This window comes from Oryctolagus cuniculus, chromosome 11, assembly GCF_964237555.1.
Source record: "Oryctolagus cuniculus chromosome 11, mOryCun1.1, whole genome shotgun sequence".
NCBI classification, from domain to species: domain Eukaryota; kingdom Metazoa; phylum Chordata; class Mammalia; order Lagomorpha; family Leporidae; genus Oryctolagus; species Oryctolagus cuniculus.
The window spans coordinates 34,039,030-34,064,269 of NC_091442.1; the positions used below are offsets into that span (position 1 = coordinate 34,039,030).

At 40.3% G+C, this 25,240-nt stretch overlaps 1 protein-coding gene across 33 annotated transcripts in view; it reads left to right on the top strand.

Annotated features, from left to right (window-relative positions):
- PLCB4 (phospholipase C beta 4) overlaps nucleotides 1–25,240 on the top strand; it is a 439,427-nt gene that overhangs the window by 68,786 nt on the left and 345,401 nt on the right. For 5 of the 33 annotated variants that reach the window (XM_051846244.2, XM_051846243.2, XM_070052075.1 and 2 more), the window contains exon 2: nucleotides 8,118–8,206. The exons of 26 other annotated variants lie outside the window; for them this stretch is intronic. The gene's annotated coding sequence lies outside the window, so the exon portion shown is untranslated. Of the gene's footprint in view, nucleotides 1–8,117; nucleotides 8,207–25,240 lie in introns of those variants that run through there. 2 more of the 33 variants (XM_051846250.2, XM_051846259.2) reach the window with 2 other exon arrangements.

The window sequence follows — 25,240 nt, forward strand, 5'->3', positions numbered from 1 at the left end:
GTCTAAATACGTTATATTTTTAAGGCTCTCTCGCCTTTCCACTATATCAACAACATATTCTCCTAATTTAATTATCATACTTGGAGTTAGATTCCAAATAGAGGAGAAAAACAGTTCTACAAACAAGTAGGTTTCTTGTTGGTTAAACTAGTCACTGTCTATATATAGATGCTTGTTTTTTGCTTTTGCTACCATTTGTAGCCTCTGGGGCTTCCTTGGAGTACTATCTAGTTTGTTGTTCTTGGCTCATTTGGACATTCTCTATGTATTGTATTTTTAATATAAAATTATGTATTTAGCAACAAGCTTGGAAACAGATTAAGTTTCTTGGCCCAGAGTTGCTACTCAAAATGAAAATGCAGTGCAGCCTGACAGAGCTCTGCTTCATTGTCTTTGGGGGAGTCTGGCTTCTAGCGAGGTGTGAACTTTCATTGATCTTAGGAGTTGTTAATGTGGTGCCTAGTTAGAGCATCTGTGAGCCCACATTATTTAAGGAAGCTGCTGCTAAAACCACACAGTTAAGTCCTAGACTTGGAGTTTTCAAAGGGAGAATGTGTACGTTTCTGAAGACTGCAACTAACTATAACCCTTCCCAGACCAGAAATAAATGTTTAACCATCTGTGTGATAACACAATGGATTTGTGCATCCTGCAGGATGTCTGCTTACGTCTTCCTCTCCTGACTTTAAAGAATTAATAGGTGTGGTTTAAGGCAAATAACTTTCCAAGTAGAAAGCAGTTCCAGCTACACAAAAGAGACAGCAATATCCTTGCGAATATTTCCCCCTTGAAATTGTTGAAACAGTGTCACAGCAGATGTTTTCTGTGTTTGGTTGCTTTCCCATGAAACTCCTGGATAACATTTGCACGTGATTGTCTGGTTCCCTAGGTTAGGAGAAAACTTGTCTGACTGCCTCTGTTGGAGACTAAAATTTTCTTTGTTGACTTTGCATGAAGTCAACTATTTAGAGGGAGAAATCCAATTTCTTTTAGTAGGATAAACTGAAGTTGTGATCAGATAAGCAAGAAAAGAATGTGAAGCCCTAGCAAAGCAAACAGGATCATTGTTTCTCTGTACTAACATGGCACATCATATTGGTTATGTCCATCAAAATGTGGGAGTACAAATTTAGACCTAAAATCAAGTCAAGTCTTCTTCGTGAAAAGAATCTCTGAGAGTTTCCTGGGAAGGTAGCTCACCTACTCTGAGACTCTTGCCTTTCTTTCAACTGGGGGGCTCCTGGCTGGCACATGACAACATTGTGGGATAATGGATTCAATTTAAGAATACCTGATGGTGGTATGAATAGCATATCATATCTTCTGCTTTCTTCATAATTTAAGGAGCAATAACTGATTTTCTACTCTGGGCTAGACATCTAGTGCTGTAGATATCTGAGAGTGATTAGTTCTTTCTGTTTAGCTATTAATCTTTCTTCCCATTTATTGACTGATTTATCAACCAGTTGACCTAATGATTCATCAGTCTCTCTTCTGTCCTTCCCTCCCTCTCTCCCTCTTCTATTCCTCCCTTCTTTCTTCCTTCTCAGCCTCTTTCTGCACTAAAATCTAAGTCAGGCAGCCTCCTGGAAGTTTAGCATTGAATTCTAATCCTTCCTTGGGGCCTTGCTATTTAGATATCAGCAAACCTCTGTGACCTATAACCTCTTCATCTGTGGAATATAAGAATAAGATTGGCTCCTTCTAGCAGAGTTGGGAGAGTTGTTGGTTAAGGTCATGGCCTTTGGATCAGAGTGCCTCTGTTTAGATCCCAATTTTCCACTTCCTGCTTGCATGACTTTGGGTTTAACCTCTATTTGTGCCTCTATTTCCACATCTTTGAAATTAGCTTCATCATTGGGCCTACCAGCTATTCAGAAGCTGTGGTAATAGATATAATAAAAGAATGCCTGGTGCATTTTAAATCTTCAATAAACATTAACTTGGGACCAGCATTGTTGTGTAGTAGTAAAGCCACCACCTGCAAGGGCGGCATCCCATATGGGTGCTGCTTTGTGTCACAGCTGCTCTACTTCTGATCCAGTTGCCTGCTGATGGCCTGGGAAAAGCAGCAGAGGATGGCCCAAGTACTTGGGCCCCTCCTACCCCTATGGGAGACCTGAAGGAAGCTCCTGGCTTCTGGCTTTAGCCTGGCCCAACCCCAGGCATTGCAGTCATCTGGGGAGTGAACCTGTGGAAGGAAGATCTCTCTCTCTCTCTCTCTCTCTTTTTCTGTCTATGCCTGTCTTTATAACTCTGACTTTCAAATAAATAAATTTTTAAAAATAACTATTATTATTGCTATTATAATCTATCAATAGAGATATATCAATGCATATCTTTTGTCTATCTCCATCCTCTTTCATTGCCCATGTTTACAAAGCTCCCAGTATAGTATTGAGGCAATCATAATTACTTTGCAAAAATATTAGAAGAAGGATTATGTGTCAGAGTATTAAAGGGTGAGGATGTGTTTGCTAGGAAGAGAGGCAGAAGGGCTATGGTGAACAGAGGGAACTGTGTTAGAAGCAGGGAAGAGCTAGGCACGCTTGGTGTATAGCAGTTCATTTGTTGTGGCTGGTGAATAGGATGCTTGCAAGATGAGGAACAGCAATTGTCATTGTATACCTATTTATTTATTTGAAAGTCAGAGTTACACAGAGAGGTAGAGAGAGACAGAGAGAGAGAGGTCTTCCATCTGCTGGTTCACTCCCCAGTTGGCCTCAGCAGCCAGAGCTGCGCCTATCCAAAGCCAGGAGCCAGGAGCCTCTTCTCAAGGACTTGGGGCATCTTCCATTGCTTTTCCAGGCCGTAACAGAGAGCTGGATTTGAAGTGGAGCAGCCAGGACTCAAACCGGTGCCCATATGGGATGCTGGCACTTCAGGCAGAGGCTTTACCTGCTACACCACAGAGCTGGCCCCTCTATACCTCTCTTTCATTCACACCTGAGTGGCAGTTCCATCAGAGATGTTGGCTTTCTACCATGATGATTTCTTTCTAGCTGCCATGGTACAACTGAGATTCCCCAAGGAATGGGACTAAATCTTGGAAGCTCACATGGGACTCATGTACATGTTGTAAAATGCTCCCCATTTCCCTGACAAACTCAGGATATGTGCTTCTCTTTTTGGTTATATTGATATTAATTCATCTCATGGCTCACTCATCCCCTGTCCAGGCTTTGGAGAATAGGGTGCCCCAATGTTGGCTTATAATTTTATATTTTAGCAACTTGATAGAGTATATAGAGCCCCACATTGGGTGTTAGGAGGCTTTGAACCTGTGTTTGCTTCTCACTGGTGTTGGGGCCTTAAAAAGCTGCTTTCCTTCTCTAGGTTATTATTATCATTTTTTAACCTGTGGGATGAAAGAGGTGGTTCAGGATTCTTCTGGATCCCTTTGGCAGCCTGGTGAAGCCTCTGTGGAGCCTTCTGTAAATGACATTTTAAATACATAATCAAATGTATAGACTACCAAGGAAGCCATAATACTGAAATCCCAGACATAAAAGTAATAGATTTGTGCCATGATGAAATATATGTGCATCCTTTTAACACATAAAATGATACAATGCTATTCCAATTTTGAATTATTGCAATTATTGGCAAGCACAATGTTATTTTAAATTGTCTATAATGATTCTAATGTTATATTAAACTATCTGGAATGTACAGGGAAAATTGTCACAGGTGCTGCTAATATTGTGATTCATGATTTATAATTAGAAGAAATGCTAACTTTAGTTAGAGGTTAGTGAAAATGAGAATGTCATTATTTTTCTCACCCAAGTTTATGGGAATTTCTGTGTATGTCCATGGTCTTCTACGTATATCAAAGATATTTAGCGCATATGATGGGAGGCACATTTATCAAAGGTTTTTAACTCATGTCTTTTTGCTATAAGACAAGTCATAGTTGTCCTGTACGTGGAAACACAAGCAGACCTGCGGCACTAACCTTAGGAGCCATTGTAAGCATAAAATCACAAAAAAGCCCGACATTTCAAAAACCTTCCCAGTACACCAAAGCAAGCAAGCAAGCAAGCAAGCAAGCAAAAAAAGGACCCTTGTTTATAGTACTCTTAGGAGAACTAAAACAAGAAAGCAGAACAGAACCTTGTTCAAGTTTACCTGGGAATGTATTGGGCAGTTAAAATTTTTAGCTTCTCTATGTACATCCACCAAAGATTGTGAAAGTGTTGCAAGTATTGATTTTTTTTTTTTTTGGTTAGAAATGATTTTTAGCAAGTTAGTGAATTTTCAAATATAGGCATTGTGAATAATGAGAATTATCTCTATGTGCTAATATTTCTGTTTGCACCTGTCTACTCGTAGTAATACTGACTCCTCTTTGCCTGTGAGCTTAATAGTTTCTTATTTAATTCCTCTGTTATTGCATCTCATTCACCAAAAGAAAAGAAAAAAAATACTAGAGCTGTTTTGTAAAATGGACTACAAATATAGTTATTTGCAATTCTTAGTGAAAAGATCCCTTACTTGTTCCAAATATTGTGACCTGGCTGTGAATATCAGGTGACCCAGATTAAACTCACAAACTTACTTGTGTTGGGAAAATGTCAGATTCATTGGGAGCTCATCCCAGGCTGGACGTGAGCTGGGCGTTCACCATGGTTTGGGAATTTTTTACCTATGAGATTAGAACCAGGATAAACCCTCATTGGTTATGACTGAGGATAACTTAGTTGCAGTTATCCACCTCCATCCACCTGCAAGATAAACTAGTTCAAGTGGACACCCAGTATTTTCCTGGACATCTCTGTTACTCTGTCTGAAGTTGTCTATTATTCTAATAGAAGGTTGTCATAATTGAAATCTGTCATCTAGGGAATGCATTTTAACATTCCACATCTTCAGACTAGTAAAGTAATAATATGCTTTAAAATCATCTTGAAGTGAACTTCTACTGGTTTCACTAAGACAAATCATATTTTATGTATGATAATTGGTGTGTGATTTCTTTTAGTCTTCAATGCAGGAAAATCAAAGTTACAATTTAAGATTGCACCTAGTTTTTCAAAGGAGATTCATTTCTCTAAGAAGAAAATTGGGAAGAAGGAAATTGATGGTAGATTTGGATCCATTTGTTTTACTCCAGTGAGTGAATTTTAATCATGAAATTTTTACATTTATTGAAGAATTGCATTAAAATTTAGAGAGTGAATCTTTCATCACTTGTACTTCGGTCCTTCAGGGAAACATATTTTTTTCTGAAATGCCTTTTTCATTAGGAAATGATAGATTGAATTATTTCTACTTCTTTTCTAAGAGTTAGCCTATGTAAGGCGCTAAGGTATATGGTGGCATCGGTTTTAATTTGGTATAGATTCTTCCATATCTGTAGTTTGAATTTTAATAAAGCAGTTGATGCTTTAGAAGATGTAGGCAAAAGAATCTGGTCTTCAAGAAAATGGGAGACTATTATATTTGGTGAGCATGGTGAGCTCTACCACCCATCATTCTTGCCCTTGTGCATTCTCCTCCTCATTGACTCTAGACTTAGCCATCAAACTTGTTTTGGCACATGAGACCTTAGCAAGCATGATGCAAGCAGAGGATTGATAAGCACTTAGCCTTGTTCTCTGGAATGTTCCTTCTTGGAAGCCAGTCTTGATGCTGTTTAAAAGTTTACATTAAACTATCAAATGATGGGCCATGTGGAGAGAGTCCCTGAAAGTTGAGAAGCCATCTTGAATATTCCATCCCTATTCAAACTCCCAGCTGAATGCAGCCAAATGAAAGAACCTCAGCTACAACAAATGTGTGGAGAACAGAATAATTGCCTAGCCAAGTCCAGCCAACCCAGTCAATTGTGAGAAAACATAAATCATTATTGTTTCAAGACAGTAAGTTATATAGTGGTTAGATAGCAATGGATAACTGAAACCATGCCATACTTCAGAAAGTCTCCCTGCAAAAGGATATCTTCTGAAGAGATCTTGTGCATGTCTTGGTTCATAGAAGGCTGCACTTTATGGTGCTCCAACATCATTAAAAGCAGGAAGCTTGACTGTGTGTGTGTGTGTGTGTCTGTTAAATTGTGGTATCATTGATTCTACCTTTGTAATTGAGTGCCTTTCATGCAATATTTATGTTTTCCTGAAGGGCATATATAAGGAATCTACCTTTAAAAGTAATTGATCTTTTATTCATTCACATTATGAGAGATACTGAAAAGTATAAAGAAAAAAGCAGAGACCCAGGATCTTATCACTTAACGGCCAACTTTAGGAAATTTTAAATCTATAGACAGTTAACATAAAAAAATTTACTTGTTTTTTTTTTTTTAATTTATTTTCCCACCAAAGAAACCTTTTAAGGACTACAGACTTCATGCATTTCATAAGTACAACTTTAGAAATATAGTGATTCTTCCCACCATACCTGCCATCCCGCCCACCCTCCCACCCCTCCGTCTCCTCCCTCTCCCATTCCCAGTCCCATTCTCCACTAAGATCCATTTTTTATTAACTTTATACACAGAAGTTGGTTCTTTGAAAGCTTAGTGTATAAATCAGATTAGATCAAACAGAGTATAGACCCTCTGATGTCCATATGAAAGTGATTATAAGTATGGACATAATACATAGCTTCTTGAATTGGATTTACAGTTTGTGATGCTCATCAATCCATTTTATTACCCACACTACTCTAAGATTGCTTCTTCTAAAAGGCAAATCTTTGTCTTGGTTTCCGCCTATTTAATACCTACACACCCTCTCTAGGACAAGTCGTTCTCAGCTAGGGACAGTTCTCAACCATGGGGGATTCTGGCAGTGACTGAAAACATCTTTGACAGTACTGTGGGTACTATTGCACTGTGATGTACTATCTGTAATAGGGAAGTTCCTGTTATCTAGTGATGAGAGCCAGTAATGCTGCTAAATATCTTGTTCTGGTCAGGACTGTTTCTCCACAACAAGGAGTTAACCAGCCCAGAATGTCAGTAGTGTCACTGTAGAGAATCCTCACTGTAGGGTAAGGCCCAAACGCCTACATGTCACTGCCCTTTCTGACCTCACATCTCTGACCTCTGGCCTCTTACCTTTCATACATGCTCTTACAGGATGCCAACAGCTTCTTGTTTTCTTATCTTCTCACCTTTGTGGATCTTTGTTTATGTTGTTCACACAGTCAGGGAGGGATACCCTTTCTCCAGAGGTAATTAATGTCCTCTGGATTTTATCACTTTGCTAGTTGCTTTACTTACCTGTTGTCTCTACAAACGTCTAAGTGTTCAAGGTGGGTTTGGATCAAGCCACGTTGCTGGTAAATATTTGAATGAAGGAATGAATGTTTGCATGAGGCCACTACTGGAAACGGACTGAAGCTGTGTGTGTCAATTGAAGTGTGTGGCCACCGTAGCCAGTTTTCTTTTCTGGTGGGTGGTTTGTTCATGCAGTGGCACTGCTGACACCATTCTCCCTGTCCCACACAATTTTGAGTCACTGCATCTTATGGTGATTCTTCCTCAAGTCCTTGCCTCTTAAATCTTTTAGCAGGGATCAACTCCCTGTTGGGCTTAGGGGAGTAGAGAGACCTTTCAGACATGAAAGGAATTGGGAGTCAAAACTTTGTGCTCCAGCTCTGCAGACTAGGCTGGGAGAAAGAGATTTTTGATAAGTGAATGGATCAATACACTTTCTTTTGCCCCAAGCCAAATTAAGGTTAATTTAGCATAATACGGACTAGTTACTCTCAATCTTGTCTGCATATCTGTACCACCTGGCTAGCTCCTCAAAAATTACTATTATTTGAGTCCAGCTTCAACAGATGTATCTCTAATCTTGGGAATATGCTGGGTCTTGGAATTTTTAAGTTTCCCAAGTTATTCTATTATATACTAAACTTTGTGAACTGTTGAATGAATAAGCCAATTAGATAGGTTATAGTTATTCATGTTAACATTGCCAAAGTGATTTAATGTTTCCCTTGTTGGTAATTTAATATTCTTAACAATTTTATAATTTCAGTAAAATATTAAATTATTCCTTTGACTTTTTAAATGTATCTTTTAATAAGATAAATAAATGTGCAACTTTTTGGTAAATAAACTTCACTGTTTTCCTTTCCTTTTCCTTCTTGACCCTGAAACTCAGATGAAATATCAAAGAGGCAGTTGACCATTCTGACCAGTCTGCCTGTTGGAGGAAGTTGGAAGGAAACCAGTTTTAGTGTACCCATGAAGGTAAAATTAGGACTTTCTTCTAGATTCCTGTTCTGCTTCTCCTCTTTCCAGTACACACATTTCTTTGTGCAACAGTGGGAAAAGCAAACATGGTCCCTAATGGTCTTTCCAAGAGGCACATGGTTGCGCTTAGATTTTTTTTTTTTTATTACAGATGTTACTTTTGTTATGAGTGTGCTAGGTAAGGAAGAAAAGCAAAACAACTTTTGAATCCCTCTGATCATCGTTCCCTGTCACTGACTTTCCCTGCATCTCCCCACCCCCTCCCACATGCTTTTGATTTCCTTGTCCTTTGTTTCCAGTTCTTACTGAGAGGAGGTCTTAACCATCTGTCAGAGAGACATGCCCTTGAGTGGCAGATGGAATGGTTCCTGTCATTATTTAAAATATGAGAGAAAGAACAGTCTTGGGGCCAGATTGTGATGCAGCAGGTTAAGACTGCCTGCAATGCTGACATCCCATAGAAACACTGATTTGAGTCCCCTCTACGCCAGTTTCGATCCACCTTCCTGCTAACGTACCTGAGAAGGGAGCAGAAGATGGCAAAACTACCAGTCAAGTGGGAGACTGGATGGAGTTCTTAGCTCATTGTTTAGGTCTGACCCATCCCCAGTCATTACAGCCATTTGGGGAGTGAACCAACGGATGGAAGCTTTCTCCCCAACCCCATCCCCACCCTCCATAGCTCTGCCTTTCAAATTATATTTAAAAAAAATAATTAAAAAAGAAAGATCAATCTCATTCACTCCATGGCACCGCATATCCAGCACTGATTTATTTTTTTTCTTTTAGAGTTAGTTTATGAAAGTTCAAAACCCAGTGACTTTTGACACTGAATAGGTAACCACTGCTGTGGAATAGCTGCTTTTGGCAGAAGGCAATAGCTTGCAAGACAGGAATATAATCATTTTAAGCTGTAGAATTGTAGGTTACTATATTATGTTTTATTTCAAGAGGTAATGTTAGAGAAGGGAGAAATTGTCAAAATTATATATATATATATATGTCAAAATACAACTTTCCTATTTCTTCACAGTGTAAACATGTCAAAACATCATGTTGTACACTTAAAACAACTAAAGTTCAGGGAAATTCTTTTTTTCTTAAAGATTTATTTATTTATTTGAAAGAGTTACACAGAGAGGAAAGGCAGAGAGAGAGAGAGAGAGAGAGGTCTTCCATCCTATGGTTCACTCCCCAGATGGCCGCAATGGCTGGAGCTGTGCCTATCCGAAGCCAGGAGCCAGGAGCTTCTTCCCAGTCTGCCACGTGGGTGCAGGGGCCCAAGGACCTAGGCCATCTTCTACTGCTTTCTGGGCCATAGCAGAGAGCTGGAAAGGAAGTGGAGCAGCCGGGCCTCCAACTGGCACCCATATGTGATGCCGGCGCTTCAGGCCAGGGCGTTAACCCACTGTGCCACAGCGCCGGCCCCTAAAGTTCAGGGCAATTCTTTTAAAAAAATTTTATTTGTCTTAATTTATTTGAGATGCAGACAGAGACAATGGCAGACAGAGATTTTCTATCTGCTAATTCAGTCCCCAAATGTCCAAATAGCTGGGGCTGGGCCAGGCTGAGGCCAGGGTCCATGAACTCAATCCAGGTCTCCCACATGGATGATAGGGACCCGAGTGCCTCCCAGAGTGCAGATTAGCAGGAAGCTGGAATTGGAAGTGCATCCAGGACTTGACTGAAGGCACACTCCAGTAGGAGATGCAGGCTTCCCAAACAGGGTCTTAACCGGTGAGCCAAATGCCTCCCAGGACAGTTCTTTAATTCGTCAGTTGATTATCATTTGTGGAATGCCCTTGCCCTGGTTCTTTCAGTAGGTAAGGGGAATGAGGGAGTGAAAATGATTTGCCTAGGAAGAAAGAAATATATGGATAGAACAGGAATGGAACTACAAAGCTGGACTCTTTTTTTCTTTTTATTTCAGGTGCTAATTTGTGAGAAATTTCCAATCTTGATTTCTTTTTATCAGTCTTCATGTATTGTACATATATCCTGTAATGGATTAGGGAAGTAATCAATAGGTATTTATTCACAATCTAGAAGTTGTAAAATAATTCATTATATTTGCAGTTTCAAATCTAGGAAATACGATTGAAAATAATAGTCTAATAGCCATTTGGATGATAGGTTAGAAGCTTAAGTTCTAAAGTTATTTTCTTCATAATGACAATAAAAGTGCTTTTTTTGTTCTTGGATTAGATAAGTTTAAAAAAATACTCTGAACAATGGAGTTTTATGTAAGTCCTAGTACTTAATGGGCCACATCATTTATGTCCCTTTTACATAGTATAAATTTTAGTCAACGTTAAACCTGAACAAGAAACTTAAAGAACCTTTTATCTAAATTAATTAGACAGATGAAAACAGTGAGTCATGGGGAGGTTGGCTTGTTTTCTGAGTTTCACAGAGTTTGTCCAAAGCCAGAGTGGTGACTTGAAGTCAAACTTTTGGACTCCAAATTGAGTACTTTGGAGTAGAGTGAGAACTATAGGCAGCATTTGTTACACATATTCTTCTTATTTCTCTCTTTCTATAGAGTTTATTTTCAGAAGTGTGGATTTTTATTTATGCATTTTCTTAGGTGGGCTTCTCCCAAAACTTTTTTTTTTTAATTATTTGACAGATAGAGTTAGACAGAGAGAGAGAGAGAGAAAGAAAGGCCTTTCTTCCGTTATTTCATCCCCTCAAAATGGCCTATCCGAAGTCAGGAGCCAGGAGCTTCCTCCTGGTCTCCCACGTGGTCGCAGGCGCCCAAGCACTTGGGCCATCCTCCACTGCCTTCCCGGGCCACAGCAGAGAGCCGGACTGGAAGAGGAGCAGTCGGGACTAGAACCCGTTACCCATATGGGATGCCGGCGCCGCAGGTGGAGCATTAGCCAAGTGAGCCACGGCGCCGGCCCAAAACTTGTTTGAGACAAGGATTGGAGTGCAGTCAGCTTATGTGGGAGGTGATCTTAGGAAGCACCAGGAGGGCAGCAGGAGAACTGAGGTAGGGAAGGAAAAGCTGCCAAGAAAACCTGTGCTGATCAGCAGATTCCACAGTGGGCAACGAGGCTCTCATATGCTGGGGACCATTCAGAGCCTGGCTAGCAGATGTTTCAGAGCGTCCCACTAGGCAAGTTAGAAGCTGGGCTATTTATTTATCAACTCTTGTGTTGCCATTTGAGGGCTTCTCCTAGAAGCTGCTGTTTCTAGCGCTTGTAGTTGAAAATCCCACTGTCAAGAGAGTCTGGGTTCCTAGAGTAAAGCCTCTTCAGTGTGCTTGGAAACTGAGTCAATGTGACACTAGAAGGATCTGGGTGGATCACTGGCAACTCCTGTCTGTACTAACTTGAAAGAAATGGGAAAAGATCAAAGTGGAGCTGCTACACAGTGTGAGTCCTGTATGACAGATACCTAGTCTGGAAGCTGTCTGCTTTTCTTCCATGTGCTCTTGAATCTGTAACTGAGATGCTGCATGTTCTGTTTGCCTCTCCAGAGCTACTTTGCAGTCTCCCTAGCCTGCTGTAGGCCAAGGGTGGGCAGGAACTGCTGCAATGGTTAGGTTCCTTGTCCTGTGATTTATAGATGAGTTCAGGCAGCAGGAGGCTCTAGGAGACACGAGAAGGAGGAGAACCATGGTCTCTTCCTGCCACCGTGCTCTTGGTTGTCTGTTTCCCCTTCCTGGAAGCTTCAGACACCATCAGGAGGTCTCCTCCTGTATCTTCAGTTCCTTCTTTTGGGCTCTTGTGGCTCTGTCCTGTCCTCTTGCCCCTGCAGGCCTAGGACTCAACATTCCCTGATTGCTTTCCCTAAACCCTGCTCATATCTGGTCAATGATGTCTTATGAAACTGTCTCACTTGCCACATAGCAGCGTTCCATCTGTTTCCTGCAGTCTCCCTGACAGAGGTGCTATCTCGGAGGCATTTGCTCTCTAGACAGACTTGGATGACGTGAAACAGCTAGCGATGTTATGAAGATATAAGACAATGAAGCATAAATTGTGCTTGAGCCCTAAGGACACCCAGCATGTAGGAAGCATTAACAGAAGAAGGGATACTTATTAGAGAAAACATTTTTGGAGGCGTGTCTTACTTTGTAACTGGTAATTTTTTTTTCTGCTCCCTAGGAGGCTCTCTCTGAGTAGTGAATTGAAAATTAGTTCTGTTCTTATTGTGACCATGCAGTTAATTATAATGTATTTAACTCTGTAAGATGGAATAATATGTGATTTACAGACAGAAGGATAAAATGGATCTATCCATCTGGAAATTTCACAGATTTGTCTCATGTATTTTAATTTTAGATAAGTAAATCTTTCCCTCTTAATTCCTTATATTTCTCATCTCTCTAATGGGTTCTAATCCATTTTTTGATAGCCATTTTTTAAGCTGGTGTGAAAGGCATTTCAGGCTGCTTAGAATAAGGCTATACAGTGGCAGAAAACACTCAACTCTGTGTGTACTTACAGAGGGCCCTTTGTGATTCAAGCACTTATGCTAAATACCAGGGACTCAATAATGAATAGTATTTGAACACTGCTTTCAAGGAACTCGCAATGTGTTGGGAAAATAGAAGTTCAAGCAAATAATTATTATAAATACTTTCAAGTATTATACATATAGAGAGAACTTTATGAGTATCTAAATGAGGGTGTAGTTAAGTCTGTCAAGAGAAGGCAGAGAGGTTGGTGACAGAAAAGGCTTTTTAGAATATGTGATGTTAAATTAGGTCTTGAAGGGTGATATTGAGCTTATAAGGGAGATAGGAAGATGAGTGGTAGGAAAGAAGCTATGGAATTTTCTGGTGGTTTGAAGACTCACTAAGGCATATGATTTGGACAAAATGCTGGTGGCCTTTGGAAGAATGCCTGGACTTGAGGCCAAGGGATAAAGTGGTAATCTCATCCTTAATACTCATTGTCACTTAAAATAATGCAGACTGCATATCCACTCTAAAAATATATGGGAATGTAAACAAAAACAAGAACATTGTCTTTAAAAATCTTATGAGAAATATATTACTAGACCTCATATATCAAATGTTCTAAATACTGAGCAGAGCAGTCTATTTTGAATTCATGAACATCTCAGAGTGAGATCAACCCATTGGGTATTGTCTGTTGATTTACTCAGATTTGTGTGCATTTGTACTAAACTCATACAATTTCCATGCATCATTACAGATTGCCTAAAATATGGAAATATGGTGTTTTGCTTGGAAATATGATGGATTGCCTTTTCAATTATTTATGGTTAATGTTAGCAGCCCTATTTCACAATCACCTGTTTAGCAGAACATAGATGATATTCCTACTGTCAGAGATACAATATGCAGACTGCTTCTAATTATTGTAGTCCCTAAAACTTAAAGGCTCAGTAATCTTGTCCTCATGCAGGCTGGTTGGTGAAGACTATGTTATCCATACCACAGTTGTGGACAAGCATGAAATTTAGTGTTGCTTAGTCACAGGGATTTTGATTCCTGAGAATTTCTCTGCAAAGGCATGGTCATTGTAGCCTAAGAGTTTGTGAACAGAGACCCTTAAACAAATCCTATTCAAGGCTGTTTTCTTGTCAAGAAATTTAAGTTCTCATGGATTGCAGAAACAGGAACAAAGTTTAGTTAGATCTCATGGGACCAGAGTATCAAAATCTAGTATTAAGCTTATACTCCATGTCTTGCAAGGAGTTATTGCCTCTTTTTAAAATCTGGTTTATTCTTTCCTTATTTTCTGCTTTAGTTGTCTCTTGTTTTGTAACGAACCACTCCAAAACTTACTGACTCAGAACAACCACCAATGATGTCCTTCATGATTCTGATTAGGCTTAGCTAGGCAGTTCTGCTCATTGTGGGGTTGGCAGGGGGTGCAGTTCTCTGGGGGTTCAGATGAGTTGGAATGCTCAGGATGCCTCACAGACGTAGGGAACACTTTATGCGGCGGTAGGATGGGAGTTCAGCAAGGGTGTCCACTGGAACATTTTTGTTCTCTTACATTTGGCCCCTGTCCGTGAGACCTGGATTTCTGAAAGCATGAAGGCTGGGTTACAAGAGGGAGCATTATAAATGTGCAAAAGTGGGAGTAGTCAAATCCTGTAGGATCAGAGCTCTGAAGTCCTGGATGGCCATCATCTCTGCATTCTATAAATCAAAATAATCTCAGATAGACTTCTAGAAGAGGAGAAATAGGCTTGACTCCCCAACAGGAAGAATAACAGTTTATAATCACATGGGCACATACACACAGATATGCATGCACACACATGTATGTGTGCATTTATGTATTTTGCATATGATTCAATATGTCCTCAGCCCCCATCATTCATGGAAACTTAGTTAAGTGTATATCGCCAATGTCCATAGTCTCTGAGTTCAGATGCTCTCGAGAGACACTCATGGTTCATGGCTGTCCAATCATCTATATTTGAGAGTCTCAAGTCTTGTGCTTCTAAGGATTTTCTTTCTTTTTTTTAAGATTTATTTGAATGGCAGGTGTTCGAGAGAGGGGGAAAGACAGAGACAGATCATCTGCTGGTTCATTTCCCAATGGGTATAATGGCCAGGGCTGGGCCAAGACAAAGCCAGGAGCCAGGAGCCAGCAGCCAGGAACTCCACTCAGCTCTCCCACGTAGAAGGCAGGGATCCAAGCATTTGGGCCATTTTCTACCTTCCTCGGCAGGGAAGGCAGGGAGCTGGATCAAGAAGCAGAGCAGCTAGGACTTGAACCTGCACTCATATGGGATGTGGGCATTTTAGACAGCAGCTTAAACTGCGCCACAATGCCAGCCCTTCTAAGGTTTTCCTTGGGGCAGCTGAGTGAGATGTATTACTTCAGAAGAAATATGATCAGATTTGGCAACAGGAGATGAGTAGAGAACATTTGTGTACTGAGAATTATTTGAAGGAACCCTTAGTGCCTGCTCATTCCTCTGAGACTCAAGATAATCTTCCTTTCCGTGGTTCAGAAATCTCAGCCTGACTTACTTTCTGCCCTCTAGCTTTTTGTGGAGCCAATCTCTCTCTCCTTCTTCACATTTATTTTTTAAAAATTTTATCTTGTAAATTTTCTCCAATGTACTTCTCATCCTTCTGCTGTGTCCTTTGTCCCTGATGCAAGAAGACTTTTCTCTCCCCCAACTGTTGTCTGTCAGGTAACTTCTTACTTACTCTTTGGATCTCAGCTCAAATATGCCTTCCTGAGGGGGAACATGGAATCCTGTGGATTAAGTCTCATCCTCTGCTCCATGTCTGTTTCATCACTCTAATCACACTTTGTAACTTTGCACCTGTGTGGCCGCTTGATCACTGCCTGTCTCCTGCTAGAGGCTCCTGAAAGCAAAGGAATGTGGCTGTGTATGACTCATATTATATACAGTCAATATTTGTTACTTACAGGAGTTACAAATTTGGGGTTGCTGCATGGAGAAGAAGTTCTTGAGAGAGAATATTTATCTTCATAAGAGAAGTCTTATGTATAAGAGTGGCATTGTTGCAGGAAATTTGAGGACATAGTTTCTTGGGGAGTCTCTGTTCCCATGCTGATACCTTGTGAATCAGTGAAGTTCTATCCTTAAGAACACAAAGGTGAGGCCACATGGTATTTTGGAATTAGCAGGAATTCTTGCTCAGAGATAGACTGCAAATGCCTACTTAAAAACCAACACTCTTTTTGCTTCCATCACCCTGTGGCCCCAGAGATCACAGTGATGGTGGAACTTGGTGGCCTTCAGGCTAGAACTGCTCATTCCATTCCTGATTACTGTCCCATGAAATCAGTATCTCGTTTGAATGTGAGCCAAAGATTGGTTAGATTACAGCCTGGGATATGATGTGCCTATGAAAAAAAATCTCTATGAGATAACCCTAACCATAACTTTCTGTCCAGTTCTTCTGTGTCACTCTATTTAAATAAAAACAAAGTTAGTGGAAAAATTGAAATGGCATAAGGGAAACAGAACAGGAAATAACAGACTGTTTTCTTTAAAGATTCTATACCTTCTAAATTCTAGGTTGTGTGTGTGTGTGTGTGTGTGTGTTCTGTTAATCCTTACCCTTGGAGATGAAAATGTGGCTGAACAATAGTGTTTCAGTTCATTTATTTTACTGAAATAATATGATTCTGTAAATATGTACTGAATCTATGTGTCTCAGTGGAGGGTGTAAAAATGAATAGAAGTTGGTATATCATTTTTTAAAGATTTATTTATTATTTGAAAGTCAGAGTTACATAAAGAGAAGGAGAGTCAGAGAGAGAGAGAGAGAGAGAGACAGACAGAGGTCTTCTATCTGCTGTTTCACTCCCCAGTTGGCCACAATGGCTGGAACTGTGCCAATCTGAAGCCAGGAGCTTTTTCCAGGTCTCCCACGTGGGTGCAGAGGGCCAAGGACTTGGGCCATCTTCTACTGCTTTCCCTGGCCATAGCAGAGAGCTGGATCAGAAGTAGAGCAGCTGCGACTTGAATTGGCGCCCATATGCATGCCAGCACTTTAGGCAGTGGCTTTACCTGCTATGCCACAGTGCTGGCCCCTGCTATATGATCTGGCAACTTATGCTTATCCATGAAATATGACAAGCACATGTGGTATGAGGTCCTAATGAGAGGACCAGATAAAGAGGCCATAATAAGTTCTGAATGAGGACTATAGTAGTCGGAGATCTTTCATAGAGCATTAAGAATTTCAGCTGTGTCTACATGTATGAGTAGATATAGGAAAAGTGGCACAGAATGGAGAAAGGAGGGCATTCTAAGCTGGGGAGGGTTCATATGTGGAAGTTAGTGTGAAAATGGGCAAGAATACCCTCTCAAAAAGGCAATATGAGCATGCAGAGTAGGGATGTAAAGTTATATGGTAAAGAGTGATGGTAAGCCATTGGGTTAGACCCTTGTAGGCCAAGGTGCAGGGATAGAATGGTTACAAACAGTGCCTATCACAGCATAAAATGTGTACATTTGTACATTGTTGTTGGCAGTTAACAAGGTAGTTTTGATAAGAGAAAGATTGGAGCCAGTGAAACCACTTGGGAAATTGTTGTCTCAGTATTAAAAAGATTATAATATAAATGTAGAGTGAAGGAATTGCACAAAATAGGGTCCAAAATAGAGTAAGAACTGGTGGATTTTCATGTCTGGATTCACACTGGGGAAGATGGAGAAAGAAAAAAACAAAGATTTCAAACCTGGGTAAATGAACATTATCTCCATGATCAACCATAGGAAGGTTGCAAATGGAGAGTCATGCAAAGTTGGGTGTACCAGGGAATGAAATATCTTAGAAGTAATGGTAGATAACTTCAGGTCAGTTAGAAGAGAAAGGCTGGAGATGTGAATGAGTGCACTGTCAGATGGTATTGGGCTTAAATAAACTCAGTGAACATGAAGTTGGAGTTTTGGTTAGCATTTTAAGCAAGGATAAGTTTTAAAAAAATAATGTCTTCAAATACCGACATTTAATTCAACAGTCAATTCTATTTCTTCAAATGCATATATATTTAAAATTGAACTGATTGGTGTTGCCACCATCCTCCTTCACCTGCATTCTGTAGCCAGCCTTCTGGCTGCTCTCCCTGCTTATGTTCTCGCCCACCTACACTCTGTTTGCAACACGGCAGCCTGAGTAATCCTTTTCATTTAGATCACGTGGTTGGGCCACTGCTTCCCACCTCTTGCAGAGCATAAGCCAAAGTCCTTCCAAGGGCCTTCAGGGCCTGGCGTCATCCCTTCCTTTTTATCGCTGACTTCATCTCTTACTACTCCCTTCCTTATTCATTCCATGCTAACCACTCTTACCAATGCTGATCTTCACACCTGCTGGTCATGCTTCCCTCAGGACCTTTCCATGGTCTTCCTTTGCCTGGAAAGCTTTCTTCCAGTGTCTGTAGGATTTGTTTCTTCACCACTTTGACATCTTTGTCCACTAGGACCTTCCTTATCCTTCCCTTTTAATGTTGCCACTCCTGTGATTTGTATTCCTGGTCCATTTCCCTAGTCTTTTTTATCCTTAGCATTTGTTATCTTCTGAAATCCAGAACATATATTTATTTGTGTGTTAGTCTCCCCATCTGGAATGGCAGCTCTGGGAAAGCAGAGGTTGCTGTCTATATTGTGTACTGTGGCATCTGTAGTGCCTAGAACAGTGCTAGGTACCCAGTAAACATTTGTCAAGTGCATAAACAGATACTATGAGAAACTTCTTTTTTGGTGGAATTAGGATTTCCTTGAAATCAACTGTCAGTGACTTTTACCTTTATATCCAGGCTAGTCAATGCATAATCAATATTGAATAAGTAAATGGTACCTGAAATATAAAATCTTAATATTGTGCATGATCTAATCCAGAAAATTGCATTATTTAAAGGAACATTTAAAAGATAGTGGAATAGCGAGGCAGCTTACTGCTCTAGTCAAGGAAAAGATAGTTAAAAAAAGTGGACAGAGTACAATCTCAGGGAAGAGTTAGGGAGAAAATGGCAGAGGAAACGCCATGCAAATTAGAAGGGCACTGGGGATCTGCATGGAGAGTGTGGACATGCACAGTTCAAGACCCCAGCAGCTGAAAGCCTCAGCACCAGCTTTGGAGAGTGAGGTGAGACCAGACTGCAGCAGCGCAAGCCATTGGTATTGGCAATAAAGCTGTGGAAAGAGCCTGGCATGAGTCTAGCTTGGAGCCCTGTGTGGGACAGTATACCTGCCAACCTAGAGAAAAAAAAGGGGGGCACATTTCTCTCTCCCCAATCACCCAGCACCCGTGTCCTGTAACTAGCCAAGAGCAGGTGGGCGCCATTTTGGACATAACAGCTGTGCCAGCTTGTGTCTTTGCCCCCAGCAACCAGCTGAGAGGAGATGCCTGAGTCTGTCTGGGATAATTGACAGGGAGCTGGGTGCTTGCTCCTTACTGTGGGAGCCTTGTGTGCTGGAACTGTGAAAACACTGCAGCTGCATGTGAGGGCACAGGGTATGGCTGGGTCTTTGGGCAATCACTATGGGCAGATCCACACACTCAGGACCCCTGATTCCCTGGTGAGGGTCATTGCTGAGGAATCTGTGCTCACACCAAGGACTGCATGGATCCTTTGTGTGGTTCTTGTGGTAGCACAGATGAATATTGCACTCACTTGGGCTAGTGCCTAGGCATTGGTCTTCTTGGAGGAGAAGAAGTGAGCATGAGACTACACCAACAGAACTGAACAAACCTCCCCTCTGATAAAAAAATAAAAAGAGAGATATTTACCAAGCCCAATTTGGGAGTCCCTTTGACACTACCCTCACCCTGGCCACACCCACCACACACCTCAGGATATTCACTGAAAGAGCAGACACTCCACTAATCCACAGAAAAAGATAAAAGCCATCATAGGGAAATCCAAAGATAAAAGCCATCATAGGGAAAAAAAATAAACCAACAAGTGTCTCCACAAATGCCTAAAAATAAACACCACAATTCAAGGAACAAGAAAAAGGAAGACAACATGACACCCCTAAAGAAACAACAACACTTCTCTACTAGAATGTGAAAATGAAGAGATTGAAGAAATGACAGAAATGGAATTCAAAAAATTGATCATAGTATTACTTAGAAGTAATCAGAAGCAAATCCACAAAATAAATAAAGCTGTACATGACAGAAAAGAAATTTTTTTCATGAAATTGAGATTTTAAAAGGAAATCAAAATGAAATATTAGAAATGAGGAATTCAATAGAACAAATACAAAATGTTGTGGAAAGCCTTAACAACAGTCTTGTTGAGGCAGAAGATACAATATCCGAGTTAGAAGACAAATCTCTGGAAATTTTACAGTACTAAATGAAAAAAAAGGAAGAAATTAAAAAGCTAATAAACAGTGTTGGAGATCTATGGGATACTGTCAAACCACCCAACTTGCAGGTCTTAGGAGTTCCTGAAGCTATGAAAAGAGAGAATGGATTAGAAGACCTTTTTAGTGAAATAATTACAGAAAAATTCTCTAATTTCTAGTAAGAAAGGGACTTCCAAGTCCAGGAAGCATATAGAATGCCAAATAGACATGACCAGAAAATCTTCACCATGACACATTGTAGTCAAACTCTCCACACTACAACATAGAGAAAACATTCTAAAACATGCACGAGAGAAATGCCAGAGTACTTTCAGAGGATCTCCAATTAGACTCACAGCTGACTTCTCAGCAGAAACCCTACAGGCTAGGAGAGAATGTCGAGATGTTCCAAGTCTTAAGAGAAGAAAACTGTCAACCCAGAATACTATACCCTGCAGAGCTCTCATTTATGAATGAAGGTGAAATAAAGACCTTCCATAACAACAGAAATTGAAAGAATTTGTCACCACTCATCCAGCCTTAACAAAAGATACTTAAGGATGTGCTACACACAGAAACACAGAAACATGGTCATCACTATGAAAGAAGGTGAAGGCAGAAAATCTCCCAGTAAAGGTACAAAGGAAATCCAAAATAAACAGTAGGAATACTTATGGAAAAATTGCAGGGCCAGGTTACTTAATCACCTTGAATGTAAATGGCCTCAATTCCCCAGTTAAAAAATACAGACTGGCTGAATGAAAAACAAAACAAAACGAAATAAAACCCATTTACCTGCTGCCTACAAGAAACACATTTCACTAACAAAGATACATGCAGACTGAAAGTGAAAGAATGGAAAAAGATATTCCATGCTACCAAAAGCAAAAAAAGAGCTCATGTAGCCATTCTAATATCAGACAAAATAGGCTTTAACACAAAGACTGTTAAAAGAGACAAGGGCACTGTGCAATGATTAAGGGATCAATTCAACTGGAAGATGTGACTATAATAAATGTATATGCACCTAAATATGTGGCACCTGGCTACTTAAAAGAAATGTTAATGGATTTAAAGGGAGACACAGACTCCTATACAGTAGTAATAGAGGACTTCAGTGCCCCACTTCAGCAGTGGACAGATCAACGAGACAAAAAAATCAGCAAAGAAACAACAGTTAATTGACACTATGGAGCAAATGGACCTAACAGATATCTACAGAACTTTTCATCCTAAAGCTGAAGAATACACATTTTCACCACTACATGGAACCTTCTCTATGTTAGACCACAGGCCAGGCCATGAAGCAAGTCTCAGCAAATTCAGAATCATGCCATTCATCTTCTCTGACCACAGTGCAATGAAGCTGGAGATCACAACTTGAGAGTCTCTAGAACAAATGCAGACACATGGAGACTGAACAATACGTTCCTGAATGATCAATGGGCCATAGAAGAAATCAAAAGAGAAATAAAAAAGCTGTTGAGGAACATTTTTTCTCATGCTATTTGTTGAAATATTTACTTAGTTTTTCTGTGTATTAACTTAATTGAAAATAGATCTTAATAAAATTAAGAATGAGAATAGCAGGGCCAGCGCTGTGGCACAGCGAGTTAACGCCCCAGCCTGAAGTGCCAGCATCCCATATGGGTGCCGGTTCTAGTCCCAGTTGCTCCACTTCCCATCTAGCTCTCTGCTATGGCCTGGGAAAGTAGTAGAAGATGGCCCAACTCCTTGGGCCCCTGCACCAGCATGGGAGACCCAGAGGAAGCTCTGCCTGCCTCCTGGCTTCGGATCAGCGCAGCTCCGGGCGTTGCAGCCATCTGGGGAGTGAACCAGCGGATGGAAGACTTCTCTACCTCTCTCTGTAACTCTTTAAAAAAAAAAAAAGAATGAGAGCAGGAGAGGGAGCAGAAGAAGAGTGGGAATGGGGGTGGGAGGGTGGTGCGGTAGGAAGAATCATTATCACTGTGTGTCTAAAGTTGTATTTATGAAATGCATGAAGTTTGTATACTTTAAATAAAAGATTTCTGCAGAAAAAAAGAGATTGCAAATCAGGTCTTTTGGTGGGTTTTGTCCCTGCCTTGTAACTAAATGTCAGAATTTTTTCTTCTCCAAGATTGTTTTTAAAAACCTCAGTACTACCAGCCTCTTTGGGTTTTGTCTCTCTTGGAGACCCCCTCCATGCCACTCTGAATGGAGGTCTCTGACTCTAATAAATCTAGCTTTTAAGTCTCAAAAAATTAAAAATAAATAAATAAAAGGAACATTTAAAAATGATTGAGTTAGGGGGCCAGCATTGTGGCATAGTGGGTTAAGCTTCTGGGTATGTTGCCAGCACATCCAATATGAGCACCAGTTCGAGTCCAGGCTGCTCCACTTCTGATCCAGCTCCATGATGATGTGCCTGGGAGGCAGCAGAAGATGGCCCTAATGCTTGGATCCCTGCCACCCATATGGGAGACCCAGATGGAGTTTCAGGCTCCTAACTTCCACCTGGCCCAGCTCTGGCTGTTGCAGCCATTTGAGGAGTGAACCAGAGAGTGGAAGATGTCTGTCTCTATTTCTCTAATTCTGTCTTTCAAATAAACAATCTCATATGTTTTTGTTTAATAAGCTATGTAATTAACTTTAATATATTTCAAGTACATGAAACAACATTCAATTGACAAGCCACAGTGTTGCCACATAGTAAACCTGTCTTTAGAGATATTTGTTCTTTTTTCTTTGTTTTTTTTACAAACAACTCTTTTTAAAAATAAACAAATCTTTAGGGGGTGCAGAATAATTTTGCTTCATGTAACCAAGGCTCTAGTTTGGTTTTCAGAATTCACTTTGTGGTTTGGCGATTCTTTCATTATTACTGCTGTTATTAATTTTGTGCTATTTAAAAATGTTGCCTTTAAACTTTCAGCTGATGTTTTAGGAGATTATACTATACAGGGCGCAGAAATCACTGGGGCTGACTGTAACGATTCATGGCCAATTAAGGAGCAGCATTGGCAAGAAGTACAGGGTGGATGAGGTTGTGCTTTGTGGGCGTTTTGGTGGCTTTGGTTCATGGTATCAAGGATTAGCTGGCAGTGCTTCTTTTTGTAAAAGGGATATTGATTTGGTTACCTGGTGGATGCTTTTTAAATGAAAAGAATAAGCAACCTTAAGGATTTAACTTTGTAGGAGAGCTGAGGAGCAAAGGAAGAACAAAGTGAAAACGTGATTATTTCTTTGGGAGCATTTACTTGAGAGGCCCTCTGAAGTTTGCTTTTTGTTTTATTTGGTATCACTTTTATCTCTTCCCGGGGGATGCAGATGCCTTTTGAAAGAATGCATGCAGAAAATCAGGCTGTAGGAGGCAGAAATGAATTCTTGAAAGTTTAACGAGTTTCCTAAGGACAGAACTGCTCAGAGAAGCTGGGCTATACCACCTCTTTAAGGTTGGTATTTGGGAGAACTAAGTATTGTGTTCCCTGATGCCAACGTTGATGTGTGTGTTGATAACACAGCAAATGGCCAGGTTCTTAATTTATATTTCTTGGTGGGGCTTTTTAAAGGAGTTCAGACAATAGGGAAATATTTGTATGGTACAAAGCACCTGAAAAAACATTAGCAGTACATTATGCTTCAGTACATTAGCTTAACTTTAGGGTTAAAACAGTCCATAGAAAATTGTTTTGGATTTTTCTAGCTTGTGAAAATACTGTACTGCCCTTGTTTGCAGATAGTGTCTGAAGGGTCAAAAGAAAGTTCAAATAAAATTAAATACCAGAGAACAAGGCGGTACACAGCCAGAAGTTCGTCCATGTGACACTTCCTAAGGCTACTGCAAGTGTTAAATGGAAGGGTGTTTAAATCAGTGCCAGAGGTATTTTCCTACTTGTGCCTAATGGTGCCAGGGGTCCATTGTGTGTTCTGTTTGGGGTCAAAACATACATGAGAAGAAACATTGGAGACACTTGCTTTTTTGGCTTTAAAACTTTGCTGTGTTTGCATTCATTCATGTCCTTCCTAAAGAGGACAACTCCTGGAATAACTGAGATGGTGAACTCTGTGTTCAAGGTGAAAGTGAAAACGAACGCAAATAGTTCTCCTGTGTGTTTCTTGATGGGAAGAAGGAAATCTGAACCACTGATCTCTAAAGAAAGTCCTCACTGCCTCTTTGTTGGCTGCATCAGCGAGGTCACATTCATTCCATAGCACAGTTCTTGGAGTGAGTCCTTAATGCTCAACAAATGAGTTAAAATGTTTATCTCCAGAAAACAGAAGACAGATCTTCTGGAGATTTTTTTCTGATTAGGTAAAGAAAGACTACCGTGTCCTACTTTTTTTTTTTCCTGATTGTCTTTTAGATTTTTGACAAGTATCCTTACTTTTAAGAATGTGGGTCTATACCATTTCTGAATTCGTGATGAGCACACTTTTCTAGCTGATATAGTTATCAAATTCTTTGTTTATTCTTGCTTTTTTTCCCTCTTGTGGTTTCCTAGTGCTTGTGATTATCTTTCTTTGAGGTGAGGCAGGGGAGAGAATGCAGAGAAAACATATAGCAAAACTCAGTCATATTGTATTCAGTGGCCCATCCTGTCTGTTCATTTTGCCTTCTATTGCTCTGTTTGATGCACCCATTCCTATGATATTCATGGATCAGTTCCTAGAAGCCACCAAAAATGGAATAAATTAGGATCTCTCCTATCAAGGAGCTTAGACTGAGAAAACTTTTACATTAGAAAATGTTAGTAACAGATAAAAATCATCATAGGAAGATCTTGCAACCTGTTTTTGGGCATCAGGGAAAGCTTCGAGATAAAGTCTTTTCTCACTGATACTTGAAAGATGAATGAAGTTAGCTGGGTGAACTCTGTATGTTTGGGTTTGAGTGAGGAGGAATGTCCAAGGGAAGAAACTTTTATGCTCCAGAGGCCACATTTTATGTGAGAGTTGTATCTCTAAATTACCTGCAAATTGAGAATTCCCATAATTCGAGAATAATTCTGTCCAAAGATGGTGGCTCTTTCCATTTACCAGCTTGTATGGTGCCACCCTGTGGCCACTCTGTAAACAGTTTAGTATTTTGGTTGGCTTGGTCAGAGTTGAAACTGCAGTTCTTGAAGAATTCTAATGTGTTGGGAACTTCCCATTGATTCAAATTCATTTCAGGCCGCAGTAATGCTTTTATATCACATTATTTAAGAGATGCATAACTCAAGTTCACATCCAATCTGACTATACTCCAGAGAGTTTCAGAGCAGTCTC